Here is a 26,735-nt window from a genome sequence, read left to right as displayed (position 1 = left end):
GTTTTGAAGGATGTACCTGCGTGTTATTGGTTTCTGGTGGTGATTAGTGGTGGCTTCTGTTTGTAATTACTTCTGCGGCTTTAGACAATTGCCTGATTATGAGAGATGCTGAATAGTGAGTCCTCTGGTCAAACTGACGCGATGCTTCATTTCTCAAAAATTTAATGAGTATGCAAGAAGGAGACTAGTGGGGAAAGCCATCAAGGCAAGAAACAATTCAAAACAAGGCTCAAGTTTCCCATGTGCCTTCTGGCAAACGTTAACTGGAATTTCACATCTGCTTTAGAAGAAGACGCCCACTTTTGTGGAAATTGTAGAAAGGCATGAACCTGTTAGTAAACAGATAAATGTACTCCGTAATAAGAGATGCTAAATGGTATGGCCTTTACACAATCACTGTGGGGCAGTAAAATTAACTATTCTGAACATTTTCTGAACATAAATTGGCAGCGTGGCCAGTTTTACCATGCTTACATTATCATGTACATCATGGACGTGAGAGGTACTTGTACCAAATATAAAGGACATTCACTTAGAAATGGCTCAATTTACTTCAGACAAACAAACATAAGTTATTTTAGTATTTGTCATTTAAGCTTCTCGTACAGTGGATGATGGATAATTAAGGCCTTTAAATATCATTTCCTGTATTTGGTTCCTGTATTTGTATTCTGGTTTTTCCACTGGATTTAAATGTTGTCTTTTGTTTTGTTTTTTCCTGTAAAGTATTCACAGCGGCAATGTGAATGTATACTGTTGAGGGACTTGGGTTTATTTCTTGCATTATCTCTTTTGACCATGATGAGAAAGATTCACCTTCAGAATGAGAAGGTCCTTTTAATTAGCATGCACCTTCATCCCATCATTGTCTCTTCTAAACAGCACAGTAAAGGGTTTAAACTTCTCCATAAGTCTTTCAAGAAGATAGTGCAGTGGAGAGGAAACGGACTGCCCAGGAAGGTACTGTAGACTCAGGCAATTCATTGGGAATGTGTCCTTGAACAATACCCTTCATCTGACTTGTTTTAGTCCACCCAGATGTACTGGCCTTGACCTGTGATGGACTGGTGTCCAGGGTGAGTCATATATTCTCATCTACTTCACAATAAAGAATTCAGGGTTAAGCACCCAGTGCTGGTAGTCTGGGCATCCCCTGCCACTAATGTGTACCATGGCAACCAATTTGTTTAGTGCTGCCTTGATCACTTTGGCAGATAAATGATAGAGATATTCACTATAGCATATCTTTGGAAATGAAGACAGTCAGCTGTGCTGCAAAATTAGCCACACTGATTGATTAGGGTTATTATATATATAAAAAAATGATCCAACTGATATTGCCAAAAAAAAAGAAAAAAAAAAGAAAAATGCTGCTGGGGGATGATAAAAACAGTAATCAATATTCTAGCCTTCAGAGAGTCTTGGTGATACACATCACATTCAATTTCTACCTTGTCCAAGATACATTCTTTTCGAATGTCCACTTCAAATTTCATGAAAATCCAATACATATTCTTGAAGTTATCAACAACAAAGTGTGACTGACTCACAGATGGATGGATGGAGTCCAATCCTACCTACCCTCTTCTGGAAGCAACAGGCAGAGGTCACACAGTGAGAAACAAGGGAGCAACAACGGATGGAAAGCTCACCTGCAAGGAGGACTAAGACCAGCTGGCAAACAGGAAGTCAACAGCTAAGAGTGCAAGTATTGGAAAGAGTGATTAGATAAATGATAACAGGTGCCGACTGAAACACACGGGAAACTAAACACTGGCAGGAAGTAAAGCAAACTGGGCTGCGGAAGTCAAATATTGTCTGTGTTCCTTTGTGATGTAATACAGCTGGTTCTTGAAATACAATGATAAAGAATAGATTTTGAAGTTGTGCTTCTTCACAAGATACTAAACTGTTCCCTGACACAGGGACAAGTGTCTTTATAAAATATTGCTGCAACCTGTTTGCCACGTTTTAGTTTATTGTGTATGCAGTCAGATAAATGCATGTGACATCTGTTGGTTGACAGATGTGATAAGAGATGGCGGTATGGCCATCAGTGATTACATGTACTGACCAACTGTGATGTGGTCCAGTATCACTCTGTGCCAAGCTGTTGCACTGTGGAGCATTGTAGTAGATTTAAATGTATCAAAGCTGCAGAAATATTTTATTTATGCTCACAAAGGTATCGTAAGTCACCTGAGCATTATAATTTATTCATTCACTCACTTATCTTCAACCGCTTATCTGGAACTGGGACACGGTGCATTCTAATTTAGCTTTTTAATTTTATAATAGCTTATTATGTTGTTTAAGTACTCATATAGTATAGAGGTAAAAGTACAATGAAGTTAATGAAAATGAGTTTCTCTCTGTACAGAGAGAAACTCATTTCTCTCTGAGTGTGCATACTTAGTTAGTCCCGAAGTTAGTCCTGATGTCAATACTGGCCAAAGCTCTTGCGAAACAGCTGATGAATTGCCGTCATCTATTTGGGCTTATGTTTGCCTTCGCAATCAGCTGACAGTATTTTTTTTCCTGATTTGCTTACAATGCTCCTTTTGCAAATTGCTGCGTGGATGTAATACTGTCTGACTCCACCGCTGAAGACCGACTGCTGCTGACTGACTGCTGCTGACCTCATGCTTCTTTCATGCTGTAATCAAGTTAATACCTGCCTCAGAATATTATTAACAACAAGCCTGGGACACACACACACACCCAACTGTGTACTCAAAACAAATGGAAAACCGGAAAAACCAAAGCAGGTTGGATCTTGATGCTCACTGGTGTGACACCAGCTGGCTGGATTTCAGTTCTGTTTGTTGGGTGCACTCTGGTTTTCTCATCTTCCAGTCAAAAGGGGAACAAAATCTCCAGCTCTTCTGGTTTGACCGTGAGTGCCTCCTGCAAACTGCAAACACACAAAACTGCAGGCTTTATAAAACCTGGAAATCCAATCACAGGGGCATTTATTCATGAGTATTGTATTCGTACACCATGTCCCCATGATGTGTTTTTTCCCATCTCCGGGGGCTGTCTGGAGCCGTGCCTGGATGTATTTTCATTCCTTCCATTCCATCCATGACTCACCCTAACCAAGCCAATCTGTATTTGTGCAGCGCTGCAGCACAGTCTGCACAGAAAACATACAGAGTCAGACGCTGGTGCTGTTTTTAAAGTCGTAAAAGGAACTATAGATGCACAGATGAGAGAGCAGGGATGAAAAGCCTAACTGTGGGCCCACATGCAGTTACAGGTACAAGCCTGCTCCTGCGAGTTTGCTTTGCAATGCATCACAGAGTAAATTTACTTTAGCAGGAAGCAAACACAGTCAGCTGATGGGACTGAGGGATAGCAAATAGGCGAGGTGAGGAGGAAGGAGAGTCTAACGAAGAGGTGCACAAAGTGAAATAGAACTGCGCCATCAGCATCCCGAGTAGCCAAAATGGCCCAGAAAAGCAGATGATCATGACCACAGTAAATAAATGTCTCTCACATACACACATTCACACAGAAGCAGACCTCAGTTATGGTAAAAAAAAAAAAAAGGGAAGTTAAAAATCATTGAAGATTGTTTTCAACATTAATGGAGAACACACAGCATTAACAGGAAATAGAAACTGAATAAGAGGAGTCAGAATTTAACTGTTTATGTGAAGTAACATAGGTATAATAGGTAATGAAGGGTAAAATAGGTATTGAAGATTTTTCTCAGTAAATACAACCCCAATTCCAATGAAGTTGGGACGTTGTGTAAAATGTAAATAAAAACAGAATGCAATGATTTGCAAATCCTCTTCAACCTATATTCAATTGAATACACCATAAAGACAAGATGTTTAATGTTCAAACTGATAAACTTTATTGCTTTTGTGCAAATATTTGCTCATTTTGAAATGGATGCCTGCAACACGTTTCAAAAAAGCTGGGACAGTTGTATGTTTACCACTGTGTTACATCACCTTTCCTTCTAACAACACTCAATAAGCATTTGGGAACTGAGGACACTAATTGTTGAAGCTTTGTAGGTGGAATTCTTTCCCATTCTTGCTTGATGTATGACTTCAGTTGTTCAACAGTCCGGGGTATCCATTATTGTATTTTGCACTTCATAATGCGCCACACATTTTCAATGGGTGACAGGTCTGGACTGCAAGCAAGCCAGTCTAGTACCCGCACTCTTTTACTATGAAGCCGCGCTGTTGTAACACGTACAGAATGTGGCTTGACATTGTCTTGCTGAAATAAGCAGGGACGTCCCTGAAAAAGACGTTGCTTGGATGGCAGCATGTGTTTCTCCAAAACCTGGATGTGCCTTGATGGTCCCATCACAGATGTGTAAGTTGCCCATGCCATGGGCACTAACACACCCCATCACAGATGCTGGCTTTTCAACTTTACGCTGGTAACAATCTGGATGGTCTTTTTCCTCTTTTGTCCAGAGGACACGACGTCCATGATTTCCAAAAACAATTTGAAAAGTGGACTCATCAGACCACAGCACTTTGCGACTGTCCATTTCAAATGAGCTCGGGCCCAGAGAAGACGGCGGCGTTTCTGGATGTTATTGATGTACGGCTTTCTCTTTGCATGGTAGAGTTTTAACTTGCACTTGTAGATGTAGCGACAAACTGTGTTAACTGACAATGGTTTTCTGAAGTGTTCCTGAGCCACCATGGTAACATCCTTTACACAATGGGTTTTAATGCAGTGCTGCCTGAGGGATGGAAGGTCATGCGCATTCAGTGATGGTTTTTGGCCTTGCTGCTTACGTGTAGAAAGTTCTTCAGATTCTCTGAATCTTATGATTATATTACGAACTGTAGATGATGGAATCCCTAAATTCCTTGCAAATGAACATTGAGAAACATTGTTCTTAAACTGTTGGACTATTTTTTCATGCAGTTGTTCACAAAGTGGTGATCCTGCTGTATCTGTTAGCTGTTTGAACTGAGCTGTTTGAGTTCTTTGAATTAACAGTCTTTTTCAAGACTTTTTTACTTTTTTACTTTTTTTTACTTTTTCACCGTGCTCCAACGCCTAAAGAAGACCTCTAACGGTCGAAGCATCGCGACGGAGCACTTTTATCAGCTAACCTTCATCAGCGTTGGCAAGCTAACTAGCTTGCTAACGCTTTCGTTTTTATTTTTATTTTATTTTTTAGCACTGTTGTCGTGCTGCTCCACAGCCTGCCTAGTGGATTTTTATTTTATTTTAGCACTGTTGTCGTGCGTTACCTGTGCTGCTCCACAGCCTGTCCAGTGGATTTTTATTTTATTTTTTAGCACTGTTGTCGTGCGTTACCTGTGCTGCTCCACAGCCTGTTCAGTGGATTTTTATTTTATTTTTTAGCACTGTTGTCGTGCGTTACCTGTGCTGCTCCACAGCCTGTTCAGTGGATTTTTATTTTATTTTTTAGCACTGTTGCCGTGCGTTACCTGTGCTGCTCCACAGCCTGTTCAGTGGATTTTTATTTTATTTTTTAGCACTGTTGTCGTGTGTTACCTGTGCTGCTCCACAGCCTGTTCAGTGGATTTTTATTTTATTTTTTAGCACTGTTGTCGTGTGTTACCTGTGCTGCTCCACAGCCTGTTCAGTGGATTTTTATTTTATTTTTTAGCACTGTTGTCGTGTGTTACCTGTGCTGCTCCACAGCCTGTTCAGTGGATTTTTATTTTATTTTTTAGCACTGTTGTCGTGCGTTACCTGTGCTGCTCCACAGCCTGTTCAGTGGATTTTTGTTTTGTTTTTTGGCACTGTTGTCGTGTGTTACCTGTGCTGCTCCACAGCCTGTCCAGTGGATTTTTATTTTATTTTTTAGCACTGTTGTCGTGTGTTACCTGTGCTGCTCCACAGCCTGTTCAGTGGATTTTTACCTGTGCTGCTCCACAGCTTGTCCAGTGGATTTTTATTTTATTTTTTAGCACTGTTGTCGTGTGTTACCTGTGCTGCTCCACAGCCTGTTCAGTGGATTTTTACCTGTGCTGCTCCACAGCTTGTCCAGTGGATTTTGATTTTGATTTTATTTTTTTTAGCACTGTTGTCGTGTGTTACCTGTGCTGTTCCACAGCCTGTCCAGTGGATTTTTATTTTATTTTTTACCACTGTTGTCGTGTGTTACCTGTGCTGTTCCACAGCCTGTCCAGTGGATTTTTATTTTATTTTTTACCACTGTTGTCGTGTGTTACCTGTGCTGTTCCACAGCCTGTCCAGTGGATTTTTATTTTATTTTTTACCACTGTTGTCGTGTGTTACCTGTGCTGCTCCACAGCCTGTCCAGTGGATTTTTATTTTATTTTTTAGCACTGTTGTCGTGTGTTATCTGTGCTGCTCCACAGCCTGTCCAGTGGATTTCTATTTTATTTTTTACCACTGTTGTCGTGTGTTACCTGTGCTGCTCCACAGCCTGTCCAGTGGATTTTTATTTTATTTTTTTTAGCACTGTTGTCGTGCGTTACCTGTGCTGCTCCACAGCCTGTCCAGTGGATTTTTATTTTATTTTTTACCACTGTTGTCGTGCATTACCTGTGCTGCTCCACAGCCTGTCTAGTGGTTTTTTGTTTTGTTTTGGCACCGTTGTCGTGCGTTACCTGTGCTGCTCCACAGCCTGTCCAGTGGATTTTGATTTTGATTTTATTTTTTTTAGCACTGTTGTCGTGCGTTACCTGTGCTGCTCCACAGCCTGTCCAGTGGATTTTTATTTAGCGCTGTTGTCGTGCGTTGCCTGTGCTGCTCCACAGCCTGTCCAGTGGATTTTTATTTTTATTTTATTTTATTTTTTAGCACTGTTGTTGTGCGTTACCTGTGCTGCTCCACAGCCTGTCTAGTGGATTTTTATTTTATTTTAGCACTGTTGTCGTGCGTTACCTGTGCTGCTCCACAGCCTGTCTAGTGTCGGATTCCCTGTTTGGGAATCCGCTAGCTTAGCGTAGCTACTAGCTCTTAGCCGTTTTAGCATGGTGGCTTCTCCTGTCTCTCCCGTACTTTTCTGCTCTGGGTGTGAAATGTTTAGTTATTCCTCGGCCTCTTTTAGCAGTAACGGTACTTGTAATAAGTGCAGCTTATTCGTAGCTTTGGAGGCCAGGCTGGGCGAATTGGAGGCTCGGCTCCGCACCGTGGAAAATTCTACAGCTAGCCAGGCCCCTGTAGTCGGTGCGGACCAAGGTAGCTTAGCCGCCGTTAGTTCCCCCCTGGCAGACCCCGTGCAGTCGGGAAGGCAGGCTGACTGGGTGACTGTGAGGAGGAAGCGTAGCCCTAAACAGAAGCCCCGTGTACACCGTCAACCCGTTCACATCTCTAACCGTTTTTCCCCACTCGACGATACACTCGCCGAGGATCAAACTCTGGTTATTGGCGACTCTGTTTTGAGAAATGTGAAGTTAGCGACACCAGCAACCATTGTCAATTGTCTTCCGGGGGCCAGAGCAGGCGACATCGAAGGACATTTGAAATTGCTGGCTAAAGCTAAGCGTAAATTTGGTAAGATTGTAATTCACGTCGGCAGTAATGACACTCGGTTACGCCAATCGGAGGTCACTAAAATTAACATTGAATCGGTGTGTAACTTTGCAAAAACAATGTCGGACTCTGTTGTTTTCTCTGGGCCCCTCCCCAATCAGACCGGGAGTGACATGTTTAGCCGCATGTTCTCCTTGAATTGCTGGCTGTCTGAGTGGTGTCCAAAAAATGAGGTGGGCTTCATTGATAATTGGCAAAGCTTCTGGGGAAAACCTGGTCTTGTTAGGAGAGACGGCATCCATCCCACTTTAGAGGGAGCAGCTCTCATTTCTAGAAATCTGGCCAATTTTTTGGGATCCTCCAAACTGTGACTGTCTAGCGTTGGGACCAGGAGGCAGAGCTGTGGTCTTTTCCACCTCTCTGCAGCTTCTCTCCCCCTGCCATCCCCTTATTACCCCATCCCCGTAGAGACGGTGCCTGCTCCCAGACCACCAATAACTAGCAAAAATCTATTTAAGCATAAAAATTCAAAAAGAAAAAATAATATAGCACCTTCAATTGCACCACAGACTAAAACAGTTAAATGTGGTCTATTAAACATTAGGTCTCTTTCTTCTAAGTCCCTGTTGGTAAATGATATAATAATTGATCAACGTATTGATTTATTCTGCCTAACAGAAACTTGGTTACAGCAGGATGAATATGTTAGTTTAAATGAGTCAACACCCCCGAGTCACACTAACTGTCAGAATGCTCGTAGCACGGGCCGGGGCGGAGGATTAGCAGCAATCTTCCATTCCAGCTTATTAATTAATCAAAAACCTAGACAGAGCTTTAATTCATTTGAAAGCTTGTCTCTTAGTCTTGTCCATCCAAATTGGAAGTCCCAAAAACCAGTTTTATTTGTTATTATCTATCGTCCACCTGGTCGTTACTGTGAGTTTCTCTGTGAATTTTCAGACCTTTTGTCTGACTTAGTGCTTAGCTCAGATAAGATAATTATAGTGGGCGATTTTAACATCCACACAGATGCTGAGAATGACAGCCTCAACACTGCATTTAATCTATTATTAGACTCTATCGGCTTTGCTCAAAAAGTAAATGAGTCCACCCACCACTTTAATCATATTTTAGATCTTGTTCTGACTTATGGTATGGAAATAGAAGACTTAACAGTATTCCCTGAAAACTCCCTTTTGTCTGATCATTTTTTAATAACATTTACATTTACCCTGATGGACTACCCTGCAGTGGGGAATAAGTTTCATTACACTAGAAGTCTTTCAGAAAGCGCTGTAACTAGGTTTAAGGATATGATTCCTTCTTTATGTTCTCTAATGTCATATACCAACACAGAGCAGAGTAGCTACCTAAACTCTGTAAGGGAGTTAGAGTATCTTGTCAATAGTTTTACATCCTCATTGAAGACAACTTTGGATGCTGTAGCTCCTCTGAAAAAGAGAGCTTTAAATCAGAAGTGTCTGACTCCGTGGTATAACTCACAAACTCGTAGGTTAAAGCAGATAACCCGTAAGTTGGAGAGGAAATGGCGTCTCACTAATTTAGAAGATCTTCACTTAGCCTGGAAAAAGAGTTTGTTGCTCTATAAGAAAGCCCTTCGTGAAGCTAGGACATCTTTCTACTCATCACTAATTGAAGAAAATAAGAACAACCCCAGGTTTCTTTTCAGCACTGTAGCCAGGCTGACAAAGAGTCAGAGCTCTATTGAGCTGAGTATTCCATTAACTTTAACTAGTAATGACAAAATTTTGACTATTAGAGAAAAAATTACTCATAACCATCCCAAAGATGTATCGTTATCTTTGGCTGCTTTCAGTGATGCCGGTATTTGGTTAGACTCTTTCTCTCCGATTGTTCTGTCTGAGTTATTTTCATTAGTTACTTCATCCAAACCATCAACATGCTTATTAGACCCCATTCCTGCCAGGCTGCTCAAGGAAGTCCTACCATTATTTAATGCTTCAATCTTAAATATGATCAATCTATCTTTGTTAGTTGGTTATGTACCACAGGCCTTTAAGGTGGCAGTAATTAAACCATTACTTAAAAAGCCATCACTTGACCCAGCTATCTTAGCTAATTATAGGCCAATCTCCAACCTTCCTTTTCTCTCAAAGATTCTTGAGAGGGTAGTTGTAAAACAGCTAACTGATCACCTGCAGAGGAATGGTCTATTTGAAGAGTTTCAGTCAGGTTTTAGAATTCATCATAGTACAGAAACAGCATTAGTGAAGGTTACAAATGATCTTCTTATGGCTTCGGACAGTGGACTTATCTCTGTGCTTGTTCTGTTGGACCTCAGTGCTGCTTTTGATACTGTTGACCATAAAATTTTATTACAGAGATTAGAGCATGTCATAGGTATTAAAGGCATTGCGCTGCGGTGGTTTGAATCATATTTGTCTAATAGATTACAGTTTGTTCATGTAAATGGGGAATCTTCTTCACAGACTAAAGTTAATTATGGAGTTCCACAAGGTTCTGTGCTAGGACCAATTTTATTCACTTTATACATGCTTCCCTTGGGCAGTATTATTAGACGGTATTGCTTAAATTTTCATTGTTACGCAGATGATACCCAGCTTTATCTATCCATGAAGCCAGAGGATACACACCAATTAGCTAAACTGCAGGATTGTCTTACAGACATAAAGACATGGATGACCTCTAATTTCCTGCTTTTAAACTCAGATAAAACTGAAGTTATTGTACTTGGCCCCACAAATCTTAGAAGCATGGTGTCTAACCAGATCGTTACTCTGGATGGCATTTCCCTGATCTCTAGTAATACTGTGAGAAATCTTGGAGTTATTTTTGATCAGGATATGTCATTCAAAGCGCATATTAAACAAATATGTAGGACTGCCTTTTTGCATTTACGCAATATCTCTAAAATCAGAAAGGTCTTGTCTCAGAGTGATGCTGAAAAACTAATTCATGCATTTATTTCCTCTAGGCTGGACTATTGTAATTCATTATTATCAGGTTGTCCTAAAAGTTCCCTAAAAAGCCTTCAGTTGGTTCAGAATGCTGCAGCTAGAGTACTGACGGGGACTAGCAGGAGAGAGTATATCTCACCCGTGTTGGCCTCCCTTCATTGGCTTCCTGTTAATGCTAGAATAGAATTTAAAATTCTTCTTCTTACTTATAAGGTTTTGAATAATCAGGTCCCATCTTATCTTAGGGACCTCGTAGTACCATATTACCCCATTAGAGCGCTTCGCTCTCAGACTGCGGGCTTACTTGTAGTTCCTAGGGTTTGTAAGAGTAGAATGGGAGGCAGAGCCTTCAGCTTTCAGGCTCCTCTCCTGTGGAACCAGCTCCCAATTCAGATCAGGGAGACAGATACCCTCTCTACTTTTAAGATTAGGCTTAAAACTTTCCTTTTCGCTAAGGCTTATAGTTAGGGCTGGATCGGGTGACCCTGGACCATCCCTTGGTTATGTTGCTTTAGACGTAGACTGTGGGGGGGTTCCCATGATGCACTGTTTCTTTTTCTTTTTGCTCCGTATGCATCACTCTGCATTTAATCATTAGTGATCGATCTCTTTTTCCTGGTTCTTTCCCTCAGCCCCAACCAGTCTCAGCAGAAGACTGCCCCTCCCTGAGCCTGGTTCTGCTGGAGGTTTCTTCCTGTTAAAAGGGAGTTTTTCCTTCCCACTGTGGCCAAGTGCTTGCTCATAGGGGGTCGTTTTGACCGTTGGGGTTTTTCATGATTATTGTATGGCCTTGCCTTGCAATGTGGAGCGCCTTGGGGCAACTGTTTGTTGTGATTTGGCGCTATATAAGAAAAAAGTTGATTGATTGATCCTTGCCCCATCTTTGCTTGTGAACAGCTGAGCCTTTTGGGGATGCTCCTTTTATACCCAATCATGACACACACCTGTTTCCAATTAGGTGTTCTTTGAGCATTCATCAACTTTCCTAGTCTTTTGTTGCCCCGTCCCAACTTTTATGAAACGTGTTGCAGGCATCCATTTCAAAATGATCAAATATTTGCACAAAAACAAAAAAGTCTATCAGTTTGAACATTAAATATCTTGTCTTTATGGTGTATTCAATTGAATATTGGTTGAAGAGGATTTGCAAATCATTGTATTCTGTTTTTATTTACACAATGTCCCAACTTCACTGGAATCGGGGTTGTATATTTCTAGAGATTCTGACATGAAATTTTCATCAGATGTCAGGAACAACCCAAGTAATCCATACATGCAAAGAAATCAAAACAAATAAGTAAAGAAATTACAATATGTGCAATAAAATAGAATGACATAGGGAAAAAGTATTGAACACCTGAAAAAATGGAAGTACAACAAGATATGGAAAGCCAAGGCACCATCTGAAATCTATCAATAATTAAAATGAAGTCCTGCCCCTTGTCAGTGCAAATTAATACCAGCTGGTTCAATCCCAACTGATGGGCTATAAAATGGTGTCTCATTAGCAAGGTGTCACACAAGAAACAACTCATGATGTGTAAAACCAAAGACCTCTCTTAAGATCTTTATAAACTTATTGATGCAAAATATACTGATGGCATTAGTTACAGAAGGATGTCTAAACTTTTGAATGTTCCGGTGAACACTGTTGGGCCCATAATCAGAAAGTAGAAAGAACATCATTTCACCATAAACTGGCCACAACCAGGTACTCCTCAGAGGACTTCTGACACAGGAGTGAAAAGAATTATCAGAAGAGCTGTCCAAGAGTGAGGGGCTGTAACTGCATGCACGGTCATCATGCAAAACTCCACTGTTGAAGAAAAAGCATGTTGACGCTTGTTTAAAGTTTGCGGCACAACATCTGGGAGAATATAGTCTGGTTGGATGAGACCAAAATGTAACTCTTTGGATGCCATAATACACACAGTGCCAAATGGGGTGTCTAAAACATGATAAATCTGAGGGAAAATGTACTCAAAACAAGTGACATTACACTGGTCTACAAATTTTAAGAAGTTGTCTGCTTCAGAAATATAATGTGCTATTTACGATGGATTTTGGCATGCTGAATTCAAATATGACAATAAAAATGACTGGTTGGCTACTGTTTCTAAAATATTTAAGTTTTTACATTTTAAGTCTACATAATTATATGGTGTTGGTATTAGAGTTTTCATGATAAATTGTACACATATGTCATTCATGTTTCTCTGACTGTTCATATAATAATATTTCACCTGTTTTTTGTAACACTTTAAACATCATCAAAAGATAACCCTTAGTAGCATAGTAGTAACATATCTTAAAACTAGAGCCAATCAACCATTTCAAACATAATTTTCATTCTCAGTGGTCCAGAATTAGTAAAGTTTGACTACATTTATTTCAGAAGCATTTCAAATGTAGACCAGTGTATCTGTCCATGCAGCAAGATAATTTCACTTGACAAGATTTCTTAATTTAAGATTAGCATTAGTGAAGGTTACAAATGATCTTCTTATGGCCTCAGACAGTGGACTCATCTCTGTGCTTGTTCTGTTAGACCTCAGTGCTGCTTTTGATACTGTTGACCATAAAATTTTATTACAGAGATTAGAGCATGCCATAGGTATTAAAGGCACTGCGCTGTGGTGGTTTGAATCATATTTATCTAATAGATTACAATTTGTTCATGTAAATGGGGAATCTTCTTCACAGACTAAGGTTAATTATGGAGTTCCACAAGGTTCTGTGCTAGGACCAATTTTATTCACTTTATACATGCTTCCCTTAGGCAGTATTATTAGACGGCATTGCTTAAATTTTCATTGTTACGCAGATGATACCCAGCTTTATCTATCCATGAAGCCAGAGGACACACACCAATTAGCTAAACTGCAGGATTGTCTTACAGACATAAAGACATGGATGACCTCTAATTTCCTGCTTTTAAACTCAGATAAAACTGAAGTTATTGTACTTGGCCCCACAAATCTTAGAAACATGGTGTCTAACCAGATCCTTACTCTGGATGGCATTACCCTGACCTCTAGTAATACTGTGAGAAATCTTGGAGTCATTTTTGATCAGGATATGTCATTCAAAGCGCATATTAAACAAATATGTAGGACTGCTTTTTTGCAGAAGAATTTAAAATTCTTCTTCTTACTTATAAGGTTTTGAATAATCAGGTCCCATCTTATCTTAGGGACCTCATAGTACCATATCACCCCAATAGAGCACTTCGCTCTCAGACTGCAGGCTTACTTGTAGTTCCTAGGGTTTGTAAGAGTAGAATGGGAGGCAGAGCCTTCAGCTTTCAGGCTCCTCTCCTGTGGAACCAGCTCCCAATTCAGATCAGGGAGACAGACACCCTCTCTACTTTTAAGATTAGGCTTAAAACTTTCCTTTTTGCTAAAGCTTATAGTTAGGGCTGGATCAGGTGACCCTGAACCATCCCTTAGTTATGCTGCTATAGACTTAGACTGCTGGGGGGTTCCCATGATGCACTGAGTGTTTCTTTCTCTTTTTTTTCTCTTCTATAAAGCGGCTTGGGGCAACTGTTTGTTGTGATTTGGCGCTATATAAATAAAATTGATGATGATGATGATGAAGATTATACTGTTAAATTGAACACTTAAAATAAGAAATTAACTCTTTAAACAAAAAAATAAAGTTTTTTTTTCTTGGTCAGAACCAAATAATTTGCAGTGCACCATGTGTGGAGGTCAAATGGCACTGCACATCAGCCCAAAATCACCATACCAGCAATGAAGTTTGGAAGTGGTAACATCATGGTGTGGGGCTGTTTTTCACCATCCAGCACTGGCAAACTACATATAACTGAAGGAAGGATGAATAGAAAAATGTACCGATAAATGTTGCCATCTACCAGGAAGATGAACGTGATACGAGGGTGGACATTTCCACAAGACAATGATCCTAAACACACAGCCAATGAAACTCTCAGTTGATTTCAGAGAATGAAAATAAAGCTGCTAAAATATATATATATATATATATATATATATATATATATATATATATATATATATATATAGGGCTGTCAATTTTTGAACAAACTCTTCTTTTGTGGATGGCAGCCTCTCAGTTCATGGCCATGCAAATCTGGCATAATTGTAGACAGTGACAGTGGTGTTCCAGCAGTTTCCATTTCATGCATGTGCCGTCATGGTTCCAGGGTTGTTTGCTCCTGACCATCCAGATCAATTTCAGCTGAGGGTGACAGTTTGATCTTCATCCAGACTTTGGATAAGTGTCCACACCTCCCAAAAACTAGTATTTTGATCAAATTGCTTGAAATGGAATCTGTAATTGCTTAGAAACGGCTCCAAGAGATGTGCGACTTGTTTCAATTGATCCTTTTTCTCGGATCTGCACTGAGCTTCTTGGTCTTCGCCATTTCACTATTTGTCTCAATGCTGTCTAACACTTGTTGTCGCAAAGAATCTATCAGCAAGAGACATTCAGTTCAGGTGTGGGAACTTATTGATGCCATGCATCACTGAATCCACCAAACCACTGAAATGTCCTGGGTCTTGGATGGCAACCATCCATGCAGACAACTGGTCTATCCCCATATCTTGAAAGTAGTTTATTTTGTTGCCTGAAACTGTGTTTTTCTAGGTGCATTGAAAGACAAGAAATCTGCACATTGAATGTTTCATACATGCTATTATTAAAAAAAACAAACAAATATTGTTATCAAATTAAGAACTCATCATTTGAGGACTACAGTGGCAGTATATGAGTCAGTGAGAAAGACTTTTCGACCGTAGTGCTGCAGAAAGCATTGGGGTGGAGCGCCTGCCTGAAGTTAGTGGCCCATGTCAGCTGGTAATTTTTTATCGAGGAGGAAAGTACCTAAATGTTTCTGCCTGTTCAGAAAGCCTTAAAAGGCAAACAAAACCACAACCAAGACTAAACTGATGACCCTCTCTGATCCCCGTTGGCCGATAAATTTGAATGAACACAGCTGACAACTCTGCAGTTTTGGTCTGACAGTCTTTGCAGTGTCAGATTGTGCGAGTATTAAATATATATATGTCTTCCTGTACATCACAACAAAACATAGCTATAAAATACCGCTTCAGACAGCTTGATCCTTTGGTCCACATCTTTGTTGATGAGCATTTACTGATGGGGTGTTCCATTCTGGGTTTCCAAAACATCGATCAAACAATGCCCATGGTACATTGGCCTTGATCTCCTGTTGGTTAAACATGAATGATGGCTATTTTGTGCCACCACTGCACCATTACACAAGTGGTTTTCTTTGTTTTCCGGTCATTTAAACATTAAACATTGATCTTTGTCTCATCTGACAAAGTTTTAGAAAATGTTTTAGAAGTGTACAATAGTTTTAGTGTTCTTTTCTTATGTAAACTCTCATCTGGGCTTCCTGTTTTTGAGGCTTAACAGTCGTTTACACCTTTTGGCAAACACTCTGTATTTACTCAGGTGAAGTATTCTCTGGATTGTTTGACTCGTAAAAGGCTTCCCTTCATTAGGGGAAGTTTTTTTGTTTCATCCACTGTGTTTGTAACTGACAGTGTTCCGTAGGGGATTTTCTGCCTGTTAATCTCAAAGACTCAAAGACTGACAGGACACAGACTTCAAAAACCAGATGTTTTATTGACAAGATGCCTACACTGAATGACAGTCAACTAAGACAGTGCTGGTATCTTGAAACAAAACGTCACAAAAGCCCAGTCATTAAGGTCAGCCTGCTTTTTAAGCCTGCACTTGGCCCACCCCCAGGTGGGCGGGCCTTGCCCTGCCGTGTGGATTAGTGGAGCTATGTGATTGGTTGAAGAGTGTTGCGTTTGACATTGTAAGCGGGTGACCATGATTGCGTTGTTTTATCTGAGCGGTATGTGTTATATCAAAACTTTGTGATGCATATGTTTGTGTCAGCGTGACAAGCAAAGAACAGAACATTACATGATGCTGCTGTCCCAGACACATAAAAAGACCTTAGTTTTATCAGTTTATACTGTACGCAAATTATGACATTTTTGAGAATGCATCAGTGCTGCATGCAACGCAATCAGGTCAAATCCAGTCTGTAACATTACGTGGTCTGAGGACAGGAACATTCCATCCAACAGTTCCTAAGTAGAGCATTGCCTTGTCTCTTATTTTTCATACAAGAAGAAGTCAGTACTATATAGGCCCTGAGGCCCATTTGCACCAGCGCTTATCCCAGCTGAAGTCTATAATCCCGTTTCCACTGTGTGGTCGGGTTGGTACGGCACAGTACGGAATTTTGTGTGTTTCCACATGCAGATTTAGGGACAGGTAGCAAAAAAAATTAACCTGTACCATTCCACTTTTTCAGCACCCTTTGCTTGGGGTACCAAAATAATGGACTGGTTACAAAAGGGAGGTGCTAACCCACTGCTGTCCATATATTGCCGTGGCCTCAGCTTTACCTAAATTCTGTGTCTTTTAGTGAAGTTTAGGGCTAGTGGCCGGCAATCACCTTAGTATTTCTTCTGTTTTCTTGTTGTTTAATGCTGGCAAATTATACAGTATTTCTTGTCTTTCTGATGCCTGATTCTGTTTTTTCTCTCTGTTTAAGGTGCAGCTCCATCCAGAGATGGGAGTTGTATTTGTGCAATGTTCACAGTTCACTGCACTGAACAATAACAAATCATTCTAATCCACACCTTTCAAGTTTCTTGTGCAATATCTGTAAACCATGTGCAATATTCCCGTGCAAAATTCAAAATTCAAATTCAAATTTATTAATTTATATAGCGCCAATTCACGACAAAATCGCCTCAAGGCGCTTCACAACATAAAAAACAATTAAAAATTTAAAACACAATAAAAACAACCATAAAAGAAAGACAGCAGTAAAAGAATACAAGATTAAAAACACATCATAACACTAATGATAAAACAGGGAAAATAAATGAGTCTTTAAACGTGATTTAAAGGTCTCCACAGTGGCCGACTGCCGAATGTGTGCCGGCAGATCGTTCCACAGAGCTGGGGCACGATAGGAAAAAGCTCTGTGACCGGCAGACTTTTTATTCACCCTGGGAACACACAGAAGTCCTGCACCCTGAGAACGCAGGGCCCGAGCTGGTACATAGGGGCTTATCAAGTCAGCCAGATAGGGAGGTGCAAGTCCGTGAACAATTTTATAAACTAAAATCAGTACTTTAAAATCCGATCTTGCAGAAACAGGAAGCCAGTGCAGGGACGCCAAGATTGGCGTAATATGATTCCACAGTTGTATATAATTCTCATTTTTACATTTTACTTGGTCCACATTTTATTTTATTTTACCTTATGTTTATTTAGTTGTACATATACTCTGAACAATTCATTGTTAAATTTTATTATCTTTTATTTGGCTAAAAATTACTCGCACCACAGAAAGCACCTTTTTGGAGTTGCACTCAAATCTCGTTGCAATGCAAATTACAATGACAATAAAGGCGATTCTGATTCTGATTCTGAAAATGTACACCAAATGGACTTTTCAATATTAAACTCAAATGTCCACAAAATCCACAGTCCAGATCAGATCCAGATCAAACTTTATTAGCCCACAAAGGATACCATCCTACATAACACTCTCAAATGTGAAAGAAATTATTAGAGTTATGATTTTTTTTAAATTTGTTCAATGTTAAAGGATAGGGATTTTTCCAAGACTTTGTCCTGATTTTGACCTTTCCCCTATGACCTTGAAAATTTAATCAGTTCTTGCCTATCAGGATATAGTGAGTGCCATTCTGCACCTCACTTTCAAATATGAGAGTGATTGGGGCACATTTGATGAAGATATAAAATATCCATTAAATGGGGTTTTCAGTGTTAAATTTAAATGGCCACAAAATCTGTATTCTGTATCAGATCCAGATCAATCTTTGTCAGTTGATAAAGGATGTCATTGTACATAACACTGTCAAATATGAAAGAAAGCTGGTCTTTTTTGACAGAGTTATGATTTTTTGAAAATTTGGTCAATGTTAAAGACAGGGATTTTTCCAATTTTCCAAGATTTTTTATACTTTTACCTTGGACCTATGACCTTGAAAATTGAATCAGTTCTTGCCTATGAGGATATGAACCTTCAGGAAAAATTTTATAATGATATATGAAAAACTGTGGGCTCCAAGCTGTTCACAAACAGACAAACAAACACACAGTGGAGAAAACATAACTTCACTGGCAGAGATAAAAATGTTAAATTGCACAGTGTAGCTTTAGTGTGGAGGGGACGAGGCCACACAACAGGTGGCCACAACACGCTCTTGATGATGTGCATGTCAACATCTACCATGCTCCGCCTACCAAAGGGTACTGCTGGTGGTGGAAACTCAAGCCAAGCCAGACTTAACCATTCTAAACTGTACCATACTGTGGTGTACTGCCCCGAAGTGCTCAGTGGAAATGAGGCTTATGACTCTCCCTGACTGAGATGTCAGCCCTTTGTTATCCCAGTCAAGCTCAGTAGTACAGCTCGGCGGACTGAGAAGCAGATGAAGTGGGTGGTCCAAGGACGGAGATGGGTATTGTGACCAGGAATCAAACCCAGGCCATCATATTTGTTGCTCAATTCCTTATCCACTGAGCTCCATTTTTTCCCCTGTAATGTACTAAATACTTGATGTTGTTTCAATCTGTGCCCAGTTTGTTTTGGTTTTTTAGCTTAAGGGAAGCTTGCTTTGCTTTTGTAGTTCTTTGATTTCATTTTTAAGAGTTGATTATGGCAAATAAAACAACTGCTATTATGACTTCTGCCAAGGACATTGTGGCATCACAGACGTTTGAAGATTTTAACAAGGCTCAGATTGATGTTCTTGGAGAGGCAGACCTAGGGCAAATAAAAGTTAATTAGCTAGCTTTTGAGGCAGAACCAAAAATGATTTTTAATTAGTTTTCATAATATGAGACATGTTGCAGTTCTGTACTTTAGGGAAACACCACCCCTACTTACACTTAACCTTTGTTCAGAACTGATAACAAGAAGACTGTCTGGCCTCAGCATAGGTACTTACTCTCTGCTTAACCTCTAGTTCATGTCATGTAGATGTACATACATAACTGAAATTAAATCTGAAAATCAGTACTTTGGGCTCATTTTAACTTAACAGTTTCTGACCATCATAAATAGCTCCATCATAATGTCCTATATAGGTCCTGAGGGCCATCGGTGCCAGTACTTATTTCCAAATTCCGTAGGATGAAGCAAATGTTTTTCTATGACTTCCCTTCGATGAAGCAACAGTCTGACATGGAATACTTCCCCAGCCAAGGTAGGTACCCATTTACAGTTAAGTGGAATGGGACAACCCATATGAACTATCTTGTTAAGAGTACACAGATAGGGAGAATGAGCAGGATTCGAACCCAGGTAGATATTGACAGGTGGATTCCTCATCCACTGAGGTACCTGCTGTGCTTCACATGAGTAAGGTTTAAGCTTACCAACCCTTAGAGCAAGCACACAGGTGACAGTGGCAAGGAAAAACTGCCTCTGATGATAGTGAGGAAGAAACCTCAATATCAGACCAGACTCAGAGTGGTGACCCACTGCTTAGGCCATTGCAACAGTTACAAGGTTTTTACAAAGTTTTAACAAAGCTGAAGAAACAGGAAACAGAAAACCAGAGTAACATTAAAAAAAGGCCATTATTGAGATGACCATGCAAGCAATTGCGCTACAGAGGAAAAAGAGCAGAATCAGTCTGCTGGAAAAACTGCACCATAGCTATGCGTTCACCAGCAATAAATTGACAGGGAAGCAAAGCGAATACGAAGGTGATCACCGGCCGCTAGCCCTAAGCTTCACTAACAGACCCAGAAAAGACACTCACTACACACTAGCAACTAGGGGATTAAGGACCTTGCCCAGAGGGTGCATATTATGAACTAGCTGGGGTACCCAGCACTGACCGGGTTAACCTGTTTTAGACCTAAGCCAAATGCCAATCATTTTAATCAAAACAATTGCCCATAGTAGTTATGTTAATAGTTAATGGGCTAAAGTTTGTCCAGCAGAACTATAAGAGGTGGACTCCTCAAACTAAGTGGAAATACTTAAAAGACAAAGACATTTGAAGTCCTTCATGCACACTTTGTTTTGTAATCAAATTTATAACAAAATTACACACAAAAGGTAGGTAAAAGTAAATGTAAATATCAATGAATCAAAATTGAGGTAGTGGTGTATTTCACTGTTTTTATGTTGCAATTTTACAAACATAAAATTAATGTATTCAGACAGAAAGGCAAACTGGGTTGTACAGGACAGCCAGGTGTTCAACAGTTGAGAACATAAAGTAGCTGTAGAAAGGGATTAAATAAACAGAGATGGCCAACACATATACAGGGCTGGAAATTTGAATCTGCCTGGTCATACCCATAGCCGACTATTTTGGGGGTAATTTTCAGTTCAACTTTGAAAAAAAAATGGTACCAGTTTGTTCCCCATGTCATGAGGATTCAGAAAATATATATAGTTTTTAGGGCTACATATTATAGTTTGGGAGTTTATCTGGACAGACAGAAGTGGCAGCATGAAAAGCACATGGTACAACACTGTATGGTCTTACATAAATGGCTATTTTTGGGGTAATTTTCAGTTCAACTTTTAAAATCATGGTACCAGTTTGTTCCCCATGTCATGAGGATTCAGAATATATATAGCTTTTAGGGCTACATATTATAGTTTGGAAGTTTATCGCACATGGTACAACACTGTATGGTCTTACATAAATGGCTATTTTGGGGGTAATTTTCAGTTCAACTTTTAAAAAAGGTACCAGTTTGTTCCACGTCATGAGGATTCAGAATATATATAGTTTTTAGGGCTACATATTATAGTTTGGGAGTTTATCCCGGACAGACAGACAGACAGGCGTAGCCCTTTATGTATATAGATGCAAAAGAGGCAAAGGGTGAAAAGGGGTTGGAAGTATTCACTAAGTTATTAATCAGCATACTTTTGGCATAACATGAGCAACTATAACAGGAAGCTAGCACATTGCCATATTGAAAGTGGCCTCAAGTTAGATGTTAGTCACAGTATGCCAGCTGACAGCAGCCACCAAGGCTCCCTTTGGTGAAGCAGTGAAGTAGTAAGGTGATTTTTTTAATACAACTAAAGGTAAGGTGCAAGCCTTTCAGTGCAAATATAAACCTGAGTAAACCATATGCAGACTTAGAAGGTCTGGGGAAGAAAAGAAAAACATAAACTTCAACAGACTGAAGAAGGTGTGTTCAAAGCACAAATTATAAAAAGAAAAAAATTCTAAGTACATAGTAGCAAAAAAGAGACTGTATGTAAAAAAGAAAAAAGTATGTACAAAACTTTGGATATTTCAGTGACAGTGGATATTGCACATTAACAAATATTGCACTCATTTCCAGTGTGGCATGTGACCTGGCTGTTTGTTTGCAGTGGCAGTCAAAGCTCCAACAGCAGCTGGGTAGAAACTGTTTTTCAATCTATCTGTGTTTGCTTTAATGGCTCTGTACCGTCTGCCTGATGGCAGTAGCTCAAACAGAGTGGCCACCTTATGTATGGTGTATGATCTGAATATGAACCTGTATCAACAATATAAAACCTCTGCTTGACTTTAGACCAGCTTATGATACAATCACTTTCTGCTGCAACACAGTCACAGTGCTCCAACATGATGTTTTGCCATGCCATTTTAAGGACAACACACCACTGGGTGCACAGATGAGTGCAATACACTCCCTGTTTACATAATGTAGGCCCAGTAAATAATTTTATGTTCCTATAACATTGTGGCAGCATAGTATGATGGTTGTGGCAACGTCGGGAATTGACATTACAGCAACATCAATGTGTAGAGTTGTGGGAAAGTTCATTCAGTTTAATTCATTCCAATTGATTTTATTTATATAGTTTTAAATCACAAAAAAGTTGCCCTAATGTGTTTCACATGGGTAAGGTCTAACCTTACCAACCTCCCTGAGCAAGCACTCAGGCGACAGCAGTAAGGAAAAACACCCTTAGGCATTTTTGAGGAAGAAAACTCAAGCAGACCAGACTCAGAGGGGTGACCCACTGCTTAGGCCATTCTAACAGTTACAGATTGACAAGCAGTTACAGAAGTTAAATTACCTGACAGTTCAAAGCCCAATGTGAGGTCAAGCCAACATTGTTCAGAAATGTTTTAATACATCATACTCAAAGGTTTATGCAATATTATATAACGGCTGAGTGGATCTTTGTCATTTGATTGGTGGGTCGTATGTCACGTGACATGGATTATTTATACCATTTACTGTTGTGTTTCATTGACTGTCTAGTGGTTCTTTTTATAGCATACACTTTTGGTACAATATGAAATGTGCGATTGCACGCCCGACCACCGCACATACTCACACTACCAGGGGCACCGTTTAGCTAAACCTGGCAGAGTTTGTTTTACTGGTGTACGATGATGTGAAGGAGCTAATTGACGCTGCTAATTCCTCTAACACAATAAAATAAATCCACTCCGCTGTAAGCCGCCTTGAGGCATGAACAGCTGTTAGGATGAAAAGCTGGACAAATTTCAGATGTGATTTTTCACTGGAATCAGGGAACACAAAGTCTTTTTTTGATTTTTTTTGTTTTTTGTTTTTTGGAAGTACACGAAGTCAGTGCACGACGGACTACATCATCACAATTTTGGACTCCACTTTAAAATTAGTGTTGGGCTGTTAAGCACCAGTGGAACACCAAAATGTAAGTACATGTTCTGTTGTTTATTAATTAATAAAATATCAAATGACAAGGATCTATTTTAGTAGTTATATCAAACGAATAATGAATGTTTTTCATTCTTTCAATGGAACAGATATTTAATTTGGTGAAAGCTGGAACAAACCATTCAACTTGGCTTCTGTCACCTCATGAAATATTTGTACCATTGAACTCATAAACATCCATTATTTGTGTATTATTGCACTCTAACATTTATACAACCAATGAAAGGAATCTGTTTGCTGGGGTTTATAATGACCTTTAAAAAAACAACAACAACAACCAATCAGAGAGGAGAAAAGAGCCACAGGACTGTATATAGAACCACTGAATTAAAATAGCCGCAGATACACTCTGGGAGACATGATGGAGCCGTTATGTGACAGATGCAGCAGCTGTGAATATTCAGAGCTGAGTAAGAGTACAGGAGCCAGAGTCCATGCAAGTAAAAATCATCATATTGTATCAGGAATGATGTCACTTTCCTTAGTTCCAGGATATGTTCACTTTCAACATTCTGCCTATAATTGGTGCAGCATTAAATGGTCTAATTTCCCCAGATGTAACTGCCTTGCTCACTGTTTGCAGTCTTAACGGAACCCTCAGGTCTTCTTCCTTTGATAATATCAGTTATCAAGTTGTTCGCCAGTGAATATGGCTTTATACATTTTATTTATATTTAATTTTAACGATCAACCTACGAGGTTGGACACGTAAGAAATTATTAATAGTGACTTACCAGTATTTCACAGTACCTCTGACCGCGCCTCTTCATCGTGGCGCCTCTCCGCTGTCCGGATTGGCTGATTACTCGGGTGGTATGAAAAATATTACCCGTCTGCGAAAAGGGTGTATTGCCATTTATTCTTTAGTGTTTTATCCAATCATATTGGCATATCATTTATAGATATATGATAATAATATTTATTCACTTGGCATTTCCTTTATTAAGTCACAAAGTAGTTTGCATTGTTCCTTGATCTCAAAGATGTGTTGTGCATAAAAGCTAACTTTTGCTGTGAAGGACAGCTTCCGCAAAAGAAAAAAATAATAATTACATATGTCATTCTAATTAGTGTGTGTGTGTGTGTGTGTGTGTGTGTGTGTGTGTGTGTGTGTGTGTGTGTGTGTGTGTGTGTGTGTGTGTGTGTGTGTGTGTGTGTATGTGTGTATGTGTGTGTGTGTGTGTGTGGGGGGGGGGGGGTCAGTATTTTTATTTTTTTATTATAGTTGTGTGACTGGAGTGGTCTCTGAGCCAGAACAGCTGAGAGGATCAAGGATCTGCAGAGCTGGATGACACCACTGTCTCCAAATAAAAGCCTCACGTCATGACTAAAGTTACAGACCGCTGTGTGAAATACTTCAAAGAACAGTTAAACTGCAGCCCAGGTCAGTGTTACTGGCACTACTAATATTTAAATAGAGTTGTTAAAATGTGTTCAGGAATAAATGCATATTAATTCATTTTTGCACAATGAGAATATTTAATAAACCGTCCAAAGGTATTGCTTTCATATTGTGAAATAAAAAAAACAAACAAACAAAAAAAAAAACAAATGCAGAAGTGACAGTTATTTTTCAATTTGCAGTTGTACTAAAAAAAGAGATCATTCCAGGTGTTTTTTTTCCAAAGAGGATATGAAATGTATGCTCATGTCAACATTTTCAAGGAATATTTACTTGATCAATTCTTCTGATCAACTGTAAACAAAGCTTTCTGCAGACACACCCTTTGTGCAACCTTTGCAGCAAATCCTTAGAAGAACGTGGCACCCAAGTGCAACATTCAGTGCAATCAGTTTGTGAGCTGTGAAGATTAAAAGATTAAACAGTTAAAAATTGCACACTCTGTTGACTTTTGTGCAGCACACCCATGCCACACTGACAAAATGAAAGTACAAACTGCCATTATTGTCAGTTGGCCTGGCTGGTGCCTTCTGTAGGACACTTATCTACATGTTGATTAACTTCACGAACTGGCAGTTTTGTAATGATAGTAACGAAAACACCGGTGCAGTCATTTTGTCTGGAAACATAGTAACAATCTATATATTAATAGCCAAGTGGCCTATGTGTGTGTATGTATGTGTGCATGTATTTGGCTTCGATCACGGAAAACCTGGGGAGAGTTGACATTTGACGTTTGGTATGCTTATGTATTTTGGGTCAAGAATGAATGAGGCAAAAATGGAAAGTTGATAGGACTAATATTTTTGGAGAAATTAGGGATATTAGCTAACAACAGTGAACAATGGACATTGATAATTACATTCAGGACTCACATGCCAGTCCAGCAGGGGGCGGTGAATCATCTAAATATTAAAAGCAAAGTGACGTCTGTGTACATGTATGCGTGCATGATTTTATTTAATAAAATCAATGTAAGTCCATATGTACATACTATAATTGGAAATACATTAACAATAATAATAATAATAATAATAATTGTGTGGATATGATAAAAAAAAACCCAAACAATTTATAATTACATTAACAGCAAATTAACATAAAAATTTACATAATTAACAGGAAATACAAGGGTCGAGTTCTTCCTTTAAAAACTTTTGAGGTTGAAGGTTTAAGGTTTTGACATGAACAGACTCAACAAGCTCATCAGGACAGCTGGCTCAGTCCTGGGGGTTGAGCTGGAGTCTGTGGTGGAGGTGTCAGAGAGGAGGATGCTGATGAAACTGCGCAGCATCCTGCACAACAACTCCCATCCTCTGCATGCCACACTGACGTCCTGTCAGAGCACCTTCAGTCGTAGACTGAGACCACCAAGGTGCACCACAGAAAGCCACAGAAGGTCTTTTCTACCTGTAGCAATCAGACTGAATAATTCTTCCCCCTTCTGCAGGATGAATACATAATGAGTCATTCAGTTATTCAGTGACTCACAGTTATTGGAATATTGTCGAACATCTTGTGCAAATGTCTTTCAGTCATTTTGCATAAATACATGAATTCTCACAGCCACTCCAGATGGCATTCAGCGGACAGTCAGCCGTAATGCGTGCACGTGTCAGGAGGACCAAATTCAGTGAGATTCCACATGAGACAGTTATTGCCTTTTCTCCTGTTTTCGCACGATATTGCACCTCTTCCTCCTCTCCACCAGTCATGCGTCAGTGAAATACTAGCTTAACTGTGACCTGAGGACACAGCTGGATGTCTTTGGTACCAGGTCTCATCAGAGGATCTTTGTGTGGCTGGAATGATTTTGTGTCAAATGAGCAGTTTCTCAGGGAGACTCAGGTGAGCGGTATCACTGGCATTGTGAGGCTGCATCAACTACGTCACTCTGTCCATGTGGGGTATTTCTCTGGGCATGATCCAGCACGCAGGTGTCTCAGTGCTCAGGATCCAGCAGCTGTCGAAGGCCAAGGCGATGCCCTTGATACACCTGGCTGTGACAGATGGTTACTTTCCAAAGGTGGGGATGGACCAGGTCTCTGCTGGGGTGGTTGTCATCCAGGACAGAGGGCGGTTTCGTGGTGTGCTGGTTGCTGTGATGAGCAGCACCAACAAATGTGCAGACTTGACTTGACTTGACCAGAGGAATG

The 26,735-nt window shown here is 39.9% G+C and overlaps 2 long non-coding RNA genes across 3 annotated transcripts; both read left to right on the top strand.

The window, feature by feature from the left end:
• The first annotated feature begins 12,446 nt into the window (after window positions 1-12,446).
• Window positions 12,447-20,423, top strand: LOC117514079. 2 transcript variants are annotated; one of them, XR_004561798.1, is made up of 3 exons: window positions 12,447-12,582; window positions 12,713-12,716; window positions 20,413-20,423. It is a non-coding gene; the product is annotated as an uncharacterized LOC117514079 (long non-coding RNA). The 2 variants fall into 2 exon arrangements; XR_004561797.1 differs by lacking the exon at window positions 20,413-20,423 and adding an exon at window positions 19,327-19,338 and having other exon boundaries at window positions 12,450-12,582; window positions 12,713-12,719.
• Window positions 20,424-23,354: 2,931 nt separating this feature from the next.
• On the top strand, window positions 23,355-26,307 carry LOC117514081. Its single transcript, XR_004561800.1, has 3 exons — window positions 23,355-23,365; window positions 23,568-23,569; window positions 26,146-26,307. It is a non-coding gene; the product is annotated as an uncharacterized LOC117514081 (long non-coding RNA).
• Window positions 26,308-26,735: the final 428 nt, after the last annotated feature.

The sequence above is a fragment of the Thalassophryne amazonica genome, chromosome 7 (assembly GCF_902500255.1).
Source record: "Thalassophryne amazonica chromosome 7, fThaAma1.1, whole genome shotgun sequence".
NCBI classification, from domain to species: domain Eukaryota; kingdom Metazoa; phylum Chordata; class Actinopteri; order Batrachoidiformes; family Batrachoididae; genus Thalassophryne; species Thalassophryne amazonica.
The sequence above is the reverse complement of the archived record's forward strand: the minus strand, read 5'-3'. Positions and strand labels throughout refer to the sequence as shown.